General features: G+C 42.4%; 1 long non-coding RNA gene across 2 annotated transcripts in view; it reads right to left on the bottom strand.

Annotated features, from left to right (window-relative positions):
* The window catches only part of LOC104915702, an 8,890-nt gene extending 5,785 nt beyond the window's left edge, over positions 1-3,105 (bottom strand). The window contains exon 1 of one of the 2 annotated variants that reach the window (XR_796438.3): positions 3,030-3,105. This is a non-coding gene — a long non-coding RNA (uncharacterized LOC104915702). The remainder of the gene's footprint in view (positions 1-3,029) is intronic. The other variant, XR_002110316.2, reaches the window with a different exon arrangement.
* Positions 3,106-11,376: the final 8,271 nt, after the last annotated feature.

The following is an 11,376-nucleotide window of genomic DNA, read 5'->3' as shown; positions in this document are numbered from 1 at the left end:
AGAGTGCAATGAGGTCTCCCCTGAGCCTCCTCTTCTCCAGACCGAACAATCCCAGCTCCCTCAGCCACTCCTCATAAGACTTGTGCTCCAGACCCCTCACCAGTTTCGTTGCCCTTCTCTGGACACGCTCCAGGGCCTCAACATCTTTCCTGTAGTGAGGGGCCCAAAACTGAACACAATACTCGAGGTGCGGCCTCATCAGTGCTGTGTGCAGAGGGATGATCACCTCTCTGCTCCTGCTAGCCACACTATTTCTAATGCAGGCCAGGATGCCATTGGCCCTCTTTTGTAGTCTTTTGTCTTGCATGTTCTAGTTTCTCATGTAGCCAGCAAATGTCTTCTGCTGATGTATTTTTCAGCCAGTGTGTCAGCTTTATAATTGCCTGGTAACTGCAAGGGTTGATGTGGTATGCTTGTACAGACCTGTGCCTATGTTCTGTACATCGACCCACATAATTTTGCCTCAGATAGGTTGTGTGTGGACTTTCCAATCCTGAGTGGCCCACTGTGTTATCCAGAGAATGAACCCACAGTAGAACACCCTATTATCTGCTTATTGACCATACTGTATCTTTATTCTGCTTCATGCCAAACCTGTGACCAAAGCCCTGCTGGGTTTCAAACAGCACTCTGACACTGTCACAATCTGAATCCCTCTTGAGTTACATGCACATCTAGTTCAGCTGGAAGCTTTGGATTGAATACATCCAGCCTGTTTCACGGCTTTTTTTGCCTGTTGAAAAGCTTCTTATTTTATTCTACCCCAATCCCATATCTGGCCTTTTTTTGTTAGTCAATATAGATGTGTAAGCAGCTGCATTAAGCAGATATAAAGGATCACCAGTTTCCTAATATGCCCTAAAACTCCTGCAACTGCTTCAGTGTTCATGGGAGCCAGGAACACTTGGACCTTATCTATAATCACTTTGGGTGAGACCCAGGTGGTCTTAACTAGTCAGACAACACCTACGAATTTAACTGATAGCCCTGGACCTTGTACTTTCCACAGATTTATATCCCACAATTTTTCTTGTAAATAGGCACTTAGTGAATTTATTGTCTTCTCTAATGCCTCCATTGAACCCAATGGTAACATTAGATAGATGATGTAAAGGTACATCTTGATGGTAGACAGTTCCAATTTGCCAAGTCATGCACCACCAAATTATGACAAAGGTAGGTGAATGCACCTACCCCTCAGACAGGACTTGAGAAATCCTCTGCCTGCTCTCCCCTGTGAATATAAACTCGTCTTGGGATTCCTTAGCAACTGGAATGCTGAAAAGTGTATTTGCTAGATCCAGAACACAGTGATATGTTTCTATTCCTCTACTTAATGTACTCATGAGAGAGTCAATACTGGGTATGGGCACATGAATTGACTTTGTTTAGTTCCCCCCTCCCCCAGTTCATATAGCATCTTTCATTCAAGTTTTTTGCTTTGGTCACATAGTAATTGATTCCGATTTTCCAGAGTGTTATTTGATACACCTAATTGATTCAAGGCCATTAAGAGTAGATATACCACAGCGGATGCAGCCAGCTGTTGCTCTTTTTTGATCAGTATATCTTTACTGAAGTCATGAAGATAGTCTGCCATGCAGACCAGGGACTCAAAAATATTGTCCCCATCCCACAAGGGGCCCCATTTTTCAATCACTGTAGCAATTCCACAATATGGAGATCCTAGGAACCTTGGGACATATCCCTGGCAAGGCTTTTTCCAGAGGGGTAGTTGTCTTTCTCAATCAAACCACCCATTTATGTTCTTTAGGAATGCCACTTTTAGTATTCTCCTTTTCAGGAGGATTAAAATGAAATACTTTTACGAGATTAACTCCTGCCTGGTTCCCAATAGCATTTGGCAAAAAAAAGGCAGTGACAGTGCCTTCTAATGGGATAGAAGCACTACAAAGGAAGAGCAGGTAATAAGAAAAAATTAACTCATCCCTTCTGACAACCAGTGACAATACAAGAAGAGCACAGCCTCCATCCAGAACAATGCTATTCCCTTGCCTGCTAAGAGGCAGTGAGGAGGGGTGGATCCAGGCTCCACCTCTCCCAATCACTCAGATGCACTTCTTGCATCTGAGTTCCCTGGGTTAGCCACGCCTTCCCACTTGGTGCTCAACCATTAGTTCAGACCAAGACCAGGCAATTCCACTGCAACCAGTAACTTAATCTGGTACATGTTTTTAGGAATTTTCTTAAAAATTGTAAAATGCAGCATTAGTAAAACTTTTCATAAAAGCAATGGATATAGTAGCTGCTTCTTATTTTGTCTTTAAAACAGTCTTACTTTGTCATCCTCTCTAGAATGAAATTTAATTTATTTGGTCTGATTTCTTCTTGATAAATCTACATTGGCTGTGTCTTATTGTTATATTGTCCAAATGCTTAGAAATTGTCACAATTTATTCCCATATCTTCCCAAGAATCAGCATCAAGTGAGACTGCTCTGTAATTCTTCATGTTGTCCCTTTCCTTTGTCTTTTCTAGAGATAACTATTATAGTTGCCTTTCCTCTACCCTTACTTTTCCTTTGAAAGTGCATTGAAAATAATTGCTGAGGTTACAGAGTGCAGATTGGAACGCGTGTAACTTATGCCTGTATTCATTCAAGATTCTTTCTTCCATTCTCACAGCTGTTCTTTTAATCCCTAGTTAATACTGTGTTTTGTTCAAGCAAGGATCATAAATAAGATGTAATTGCCTATCTGTTGAGAGAGAAGAAAAAGAGGAAGCTGAACACTTCAGTAGTCTTTGCTTCCTCCATTGCTTCCTTTCATCTTTGTTACATAGATCATATTTCCCTTTGTCACCCATTCATATGAGTTCACATAACTTTTCACATTTTTTCATCCCGAACAACAAAAGGAAATGGAAACCTACTTTTTACCTTAGTCTTCTTAATTTACTGTTATATACTGTATAATCAATGAATATTAAGACGTTATAATTACAAAATAAACAAGAGAGTTAGGCAAAGCAAATTATAATAACAAAAAGAGAATATATAGAAAGCTTACCCGTATCCTGAGCTTGCTTACCAAACTCCAGCAGAGCGGATCTCCAGAAGAAATCCTTCCCTACTGGTGGTCAGCTCTTAAATGGGTCCAGGAGAGGCAGAGCCAGGCTCCACCCCTTCCAGCAGCACAGCTGAATCTACTTCACCTGTGCTCCTTGGCTGACTCATTGCTTGCCTCACGTGATCAATCAGAGGTTCAGGCCATGACTCAGCAGTTCCCATACACATACTCATGTTATTCCTTCATGTGCCAGTTTGTTTTTACCAGCTTAATACATTCTTAACACCATAATTCAAGCACACTTTCTTTAAAAAGTCTACTTCCATGTTGAAGCACAAGCCTGAGCAGCAGAAGCTTATGCATGCTGTCATAACAGTGTTCCCATATGGACCTGCGCAATTGGTCTGTTTTTTTTTCAGAACTCACATACTGCCTTGCCCCCAGCAAGTGTCACTTCTGTGTCTTAGCTCTACTTGCGGGATTGCTTAAGAGATCTTTTACGAGCCTAGTTCTCTGTCCTCAGTCAGTTTAGGAAACACACAAGAAGCTCACCTAGCAAATTCTGACTGATGGAAATAGTAGATTGGGAGAAGCTGATAGGCAGTCTTTTTAGCAATGCAACTCTTGGCAGACAATCCAGGAGATTCCTGGAGTCTGCTGAGGATACATTCCAGGTCCAGGTATTTGATGGACCAGCCTGAGGTGAAACCTTGCTGGATCTGGTGCTCCCCAGTGCAGAGGAGAGCATTAGAGAGGTTAAGTTTGGAGGCAGCCTGGGTTGTAGTGATCGTGCCCTGGTGAAGTCTGTAACCTTGAGGAATGCAAATTTGACAAAAAGCAGTCAGGACCCTGAACTTCAGGAGAGCAAACTTCCAGCTGCTCAAGAAACTGCTGGATGGGATCCCTCGGGAAACTATCCCTAAGGGCATAGCAATAGGGTAGAGGTGGCAGTTCTTTAAGGACGCCCTTCTGAGAGCACAAGAGCTCTCCATCCTCCAGGAGAAGAAATTGAGCAGAGGAGATGGGTGACTGGCATGGCTGAGCAAGGACTGCAGCTTAAACTGAAGGAAAAGGGAGATATGTACAGGAACTGGAAGCAGTCTTGTGTAGCCTGGAAGGAATACAGGGGTGTTGTCCACATGTATAGAGATAGGATCAGAAAAGATAAGGCACAGATGGAGCTGAACTTGGTGAGGGATGTGAAAAATAATGAGAAGGAGTTCTACAGATACATTAGCAGGAGGAGGCAGATCAAGGAGAGTGTTCCCCCTCTGACAAATGAGGATGGAGAACTTCCTCAGACATGAAAAAAGCTGAGGTACTCAGTGAGTGCTTTGCCTCAGTCTTCTCTAGTGGTCAGGCTCTCAGTGTCTGCCGGGACCCTGAACTTCTAGGGGAGGGTGAGAGGAGTGGATTCTATCGTGCTGTAGCAGCCGAATAAGTCCGAGACTGCCTCGTAAAACTGAATGTATATAAGTTCATGGGGCCAGATGATATCCATCCTGGGGTTCTGGGAGAGATGTGGCTGATGTGGTTGCCAAACCAATCTCCATTATATCTGAAAAATCATGGCTGTCAGGTGACTGGAAAAAGGGAAACATTACTTACACTTTTAAGAAAGAGAGAAAGGATGACCTGGGAAACTACAGGCCAGTGAGTCTCAACCTCTGTGCCTGGGAAGATGATGGAGCAGATCCTCCAGGTTACTATGTCAAGGCATGTACAAAATGAATAGGTGATTCAAGACAGCCTGCACAGCTTCATCAAGGACAGATCTTGCCTGACCAATCTGGTGGTCTCCTATGATGGAATGACGACTTTGGTGGACAGGAGAAGGACAATGGATGTCATTTACCTGGACTTCTGCAAAGCCTTTGACATGGTCCATCACCACATTCTTCTCTCTAAGTTGGTGAGGTATGGATTTGAAGGATGAACTGTTCAGTGGATTAAGAACTGGTTGGCTGGTCGCAGCCAGAGGGTTGCAATTATTGGTTCTATGTCTGAGGGGAGGCTGGCCACAAGTGATGTCCCCCAAGAGTCAGTCTTGGGACCAGTGCTCTTCAACTTTTTCATCAACATAAACAGTGGCATCAAGTGCACCCTCAGCATGTTTGCAGATGACACCAAGCTGAGTGGTGGAGTCAATACACTGGAAGGAAGGGAAGCCATCCAGAGGGACCTGGACTGGAGAAGTGGCCCATGAAAACCTAATGAGGTTCATTAAGGTCAAGTGCAAGGTGCTGCACTTGTGTTGGGGCAATCCCAGGTATTTACACAGACTGGGAGAAGATCTCCTTGAGAGCAGCCCTGCAGAGAAGGACTTGGGGGTCCTGGTGGATGAGAAGCTGGACATGAGCCAGCAGTGTGTGCTTGTAGCGCAGAAGGCCAACTGTGTTCTGGGCTGCATTAAAAAAGGGGTGGCCAGCAGGGAGAGGGAGGTGATTGTCCCCCTCTACTTGGCTCTTGTGAGGTCCCTATGGAGCACTGCATCTGGAGTACTGGGGTCCCCAGCACTAGAAAGACACTGAGCTCTTGGAATGAGTCCAGAGATGGGCCATTAACATGATCAGAGGGCTGGAGCATCTCTCCTGTGAGGAAAGGTTGAGGGAACTGGGGTTGTTTAGCTTGGAGAAGAGAAGGCTCCGGGGAGACCTCATTGTGGCCTTCCAGTACTTGAAGGGAGCATATAACTGGGAGGGGGAACAATTATTCACATGGGTTGATAGTGATAGAACAGGAGGGAATGGTTTTAAACTAAGACAGGAGAGATTTAGGTTAGATATTAGGAGGAATTTTTTCACCCAGAGGATGGTGACGTACTGGAATAGGTTGCCCAGAGAGGATATGGATGGTCCATCCCTGGAAGCATTGAAGGTCAGGCTGCATGTGGCTCTGGGGGGTTGAAATGGATGGCACCAAGTTGGGAGGTGGTGTTGATCTGCCTGAGGGTAAGGAGGCCCTTCTAGACAAGCTGAATGGCTGGGCTGAGGTGAATGGGATGAAGTTCAACAAGGCCAAGTGCTGGGTCCTGCACTTTGGCCACAGTAACCCCATGCAGCACTACAGGCTGGATGACTGTGAAGAGGAAAGAAACATGGCAGTGTTGGCTGATGCTTGGCTGAGCATGAGCTGACAGTATGGCCAGGTGGCCAAGAGGGCCAATGGCATCCTGGCCTGCATTAGAAATAGTGTGGCCAGCAGGAGCAGGGAGGTGATCATCCCTCTCTACTCAGCACTGGTGAGGCCGCACCTCGAGTATTGTGTTCAGTTTTGGGCCCCTCACTACAAGAAAGATGTTGAGGCCCTGGAGCGTGTCTAGAGAAGGGCAATGAAACTGGTGAGGGGTCTGGAGCACAAGTCTTATGAGGAGTGGCTGAGGGAGCTGGGATTGTTTAGTCTGGAGAAGAGGAGGCTGAGGGGAGACCTCATTGCACTCTTCAACTTCCTGAAGGGAGGTTGGGGTGGAGAGGGGTTTGGCCTCTTCTCCCAGGCAACAAACAGGACCTGAGAAAATGGCCACAAGTTGCGCCAGAGGAGGTTTGGATTAGACATAGGGAAAATCTTTTTCTCTCAGAGGGTGGTCAGGCACTGGAATGGCTGCCCAGGAAGGTGGTGGAGTCGCTGTCCCTGGCAGTGCTCAAGAGGCGTCTGGATGAGGAGCTGCGAGATATGGTTTAGTACTTGTGGTAGCGGTGGTAATGGGAGGACGGTTGGACTGAATGATCTTGTAGGTCGTTTCCAACCTTGTGATTCTATGAAACTAGATGATCTTTGAGGTTCTTTTCATCCCAGGCCATTCTATTGTTCTATGATATGATTCTATGAATTTAAAACTCAAGCCTTTACTCCATTAATAGATACTTGTATCCTTTGCTTTCATAGAAGTAAATTAATATAAGAAAATGGTATTGCAGACAAAACTACAGAGCATCTGCCAGCCAAGATACATTTGGGAACACAGGCTTCACAGAGTACTTCCTGCTATGTTGCCTGGGTCTGTTTGGAGACTGACCTGCCTCTTTACACTTTTGTCTCTAATCATATACCTGACCAAACAATCTTTGAAAATGGTAACATTTCTAATTATGTTTGCTGCCGTTATACTGAATGGCAAAATAAAAGTCCTTGAATGTTTAAAGCATACAACTAGCATTTAAGAAATGGCAATTATAACATCACGCTCTTTTTCATTTAACAGCAGAAACCCTTAGGAACTAACATATTTCCCACAAAGAAAATAATTATCTAGTCTAAAACAATACTTAATTTATCATCTAAGACTACCCTGCAAAAAAGTGTTTGATCTTCCTTTTTATTCACAGGATAAATTAAGAAAATAAGCGATCATTTTTACAAGCAAGTGAGTTATTGCTATTGTTTTTGTGGTTCTTGTTTGTTATTTTTAGAACTCTGGTTAGTTTTCCTGAGAGCCCATTTACAGCATATAAATACATAGTAACAGTGATACACATTTCTCTTTCCTCTTTTCAACAGTTTAAATCTCCTATAGTCACACCAATTGTGAGGTTTCTGTTAACAGGATAAGAGATTACACTATTCCGTTTCTGCTACTGAACAATTATTGTATAAAACTGCCACCTTGAACAGTCATTTTTTTTCCCACAATCCAGCCAAAACTAAAACACCAACATTTCTTCCACCTAGAAATTATTTTGGCAAAAAGTCTAGTGCCATCTCTAGGAGTGAAAAAAGAGCTTATTATGCTGAAAGGATCTAATGATACCACATTTCATACCTGCACTATTATGGAGCGCAGCAGCATTGCAGCTAGAGGAGTCTTGCTGAGCTACTAAACGCTGCAGACAGCGTAAGTGATCAGAAGCTCTGCAGGACTGAAGCTCATGTGCAACTCTGCTGATTTGCTGAACACTGTAGAATCAGAGAAGCAGAATCAGCAGCCTGTGATTAAACTTGTCATCTCCTTATAGTTCATAAAGCTAGCCCAGCAGGCCTTGAACTCATCAAAACTCGGTATTGTGCACTTGAAGCAGATCTTTTAAGATGGATCCTGTTCTTTCTGAGTACTGTAAGCTTTCTAATGATAAGTACAGAAAGATGTTCCAGAGATGCCAAATCTTTCCACAGTTGAACAGTTGCCTTATAAGCTTGACTTCCTTATGCATGAAAGACTTTAGGATCAGATAGGCTTTACACGAAACGTTAAGGATTCATTTGCAGTGAAGAAAAAAGTAATATTTTCCCTTGACAGAGTGGAAAGCTCTGAAAAACATGAGTTCTGGCTCACACCAAGTTTGTCTGCCTCTTCATAATATCATAAAAATATATTGCCAACTTAAACATTCCTTGGACACATCTTCTCTGTTAGTGATTAACAGCGTTAGTGTTCAGGCTTTTACTGTTCCTACATGGAAAGCTTTGCTTCTTCAGACACCTAGCTGCAAGCTGTTTTCTCAAGGATGAATAACCACCCTTAAAACTGTTCTCTTAGCCCAGAGGGCTCTATGTTCTAGGTGTGTGTATTGCACCCACCAATGTTTGTATAGACAACAAATAGAAATATAAATACAGTTAGTTATCAAAGTTGTGGAATTATGCTCATTGCTTACAGTCCTGTAGAACTGTAATCCCTTCTGCTTCCGTATGATAAATCACTTCCTTTTGGAAATAAATGTAGTAATTATCAAAATGTAAATGAATTTTAAAATTTTAAGCTACACACTTGGTTCTTCCTTCATACATTAAGAACCAAATGCATACTGCTGAAATTCCAGAACAGCTTGGAAGTCAAAGACTAATGAGAGTGGCATAAAGATGAAGATTTTAGTCCATTGAAGAGGACTAATCTGAATGCAGATTTATGACTTAAAATTGGGAAAACTTTCTGAAACCATACTGCAGTAAAAAACATAAACTTTGAACAGCCATTCCTTTCATAAGGTTACTTGTTTTTATTGAATATGGTATTATTTCAGTCTCACTTGGAATAATCACACATTTGTCATCTCACATCAGTTTCACTGCATGATTGTCATCCACACATAACTTGAAAAAGCCGAAGTATGTTGTCAGTATTTCTAGATTTCTAGACAGCAACATATTGCAAAATTGTGATTGTACTTTCCTCATCTATCTCTAGACTGAAAATATTTCTCTAAATCATAAAATGCTGGACAGAACTGGTATTTAGTGTTTCCAGTCTATCTGGTTTTAGAATCTACTGACAATAACCTGCTTATGGTACTGGTACATTTTACCCTGTCTCAATTAGTGTTTTGCACTAGGAGTTCTGCATGCTGCCCAAGAGCTGCTGTGCACTGCCATTGCAGCTCTTGCAGGCCTGCCCACTTTGGCTCTATGTTTTCCCAATGTGAAACACATCAATTTCAAGCACATTAGCATCAACTAAACAGTGGAAAATTTTCTCATATTTTCCTTTCTCTGCTTTATGTTTATTGAGATAAATTAGTACTTCAACTGGTAGGAGACATTTGGAAAAGTCCTCCTCCCTTTTCCAATTCTCCAGAAAATGTCTTTATGCCTACCATAGCTGTACAGGGCTGGCCAGGTGCCCTGTTTCTTTCTCTTTTACCATCCTTTGTCCAGAAAAGCATTTATCCTTAAGACTTGCTGACTGTGCTGGATGTTTTGCACCAGGATGTGCTGATCAGCTATGGTACCAATAAGAAAGGCACTCTCAGGCATTGTTTAAAGTGCTAGTGGTTAGAGCTAGCACTTTAAAGAAAAAGAGCACAGTATAGTTTTACACCCCTATGGATGCTGGAACCCTGAGCTGTGCAGCATAGAACAGGCTCCAAACCACATTCTATACTTTGGACAATATGCCCTCATTTCAATCATTTGAGCCAGTGTAAGTTTTCCTTAGAAGTCTACAACTCTATTCATCATTCCTGCTGCCAGACAGGAGGAATGTTTGCATGAACTTGGTATTGGCTTTAAGACAGAGAGGGGCAGGCCAGTAGAATCATTGCTGGTGTCAGGCAGAAGCTATCTGCGGGTTCTGTTGCTGTATACCAGCTGAGATTATCTCATGGCCAGGAATATGGACAGAATAGCACAGGGCTGAATGGCAGTGCAGCACAGCCTTGAGCATCACAGAGTCACAGAATCACAGAATCATAGGGGTTGGAAGGGACCTCCAGAGATCATTAAGTCCAAACCCCCTGCCAAAGCAGGTTCCCTACACCAGGTCACACAAGCAGATGTCCAGGTGGGTCTTGAATATCTCCAAAGAGGGAGACTCTGGACTCCAGAGAAGGAGAGCATGGTCATGTTTATACATATGTAGATGCATCATGATGTACAGTGACTTTCAAGGTCAGGATCCCTGTATCTGGTTACTGTTTTCAAGCCATCATGAGAAAGCAATGATCATATCTCAACAGTTTCCCAGAGCAGGAAATGTTCAAACAGATGGTTCACTCTTTCAATATTATTTTTCTATTAGAAAATGAAAGATAAAGACCATCACATTTTGCTTATTCTTGTTGTTTATAGGAAAACAGTGAATACTGTATCTAATTTCTCCTACATTAGTAACTTCTCTGCAAGCTTTTTCACTAGCCCTTGTACCTGTTCAGCAGATATTGATTAGATTTAAGAGTAGATGGGTTTATAGGGAGGGAAAGAGATCCTCAGAGAATGAATGATGAAATATGAATGCATTTATAAGCTGAAGGTATCTGTTCATTTTTTTCTATAAAACTCTGAACACAGTCAAGACAGTTTTATTGTTCTCTCAGTAAAAGAGGCATCTGTGGGCTGCAATTTTCAGACAGCGTGACAGCTTGCACCTGAAATCTGGAGTTTCAAGTGCAGAAGCTCTAACAACTGGGCCTACCTGCAGATTCTTTTGCTGGTGGTATGACCTCCATAGGTCAAGTATGGGAAAAGCAAAAAAATACTGGTCACTGTCTACAATGCTTTAGATTCTTACAGCAGTTCTTGTTACGTGTATGACCTCTAATCTCTCTGCAATTTTTGCAGGTCATTTAGCACCTTTTTTGATTCCTTGCTACAATTTTACTAAATCTGTGATATAATGAGAAAAAAATAGCACAACATCCATTATTGGATCAGTAACTTCATTTGGGGATTGATGGCAGACAGTTCACTTAGAAAAGTGTTTCAAACTGCCACAAAACTATCACAGAATGTATGTATATCTAGAATAAAACTGCTGAAAAAAACAAAACTGTATAAATTTCTCACATAATTGATGTTTCTGTTGTTAGACAGTAATATGCCATGGTACTGACAATTTTGAGAATTCGTAAGCCAGGCCAAAAATACATAAAAATGGCCTTGATATACAATGTTTTGGGTTTTTTTTCCTGTTTCTTTC

The sequence above is a fragment of the Meleagris gallopavo genome, unplaced genomic scaffold, assembly GCF_000146605.3.
Source record: "Meleagris gallopavo isolate NT-WF06-2002-E0010 breed Aviagen turkey brand Nicholas breeding stock unplaced genomic scaffold, Turkey_5.1 ChrUn_random_7180001845654, whole genome shotgun sequence".
NCBI lineage: Eukaryota > Metazoa > Chordata > Aves > Galliformes > Phasianidae > Meleagris > Meleagris gallopavo.
The sequence above is the reverse complement of the archived record's forward strand: the minus strand, read 5'-3'. Positions and strand labels throughout refer to the sequence as shown.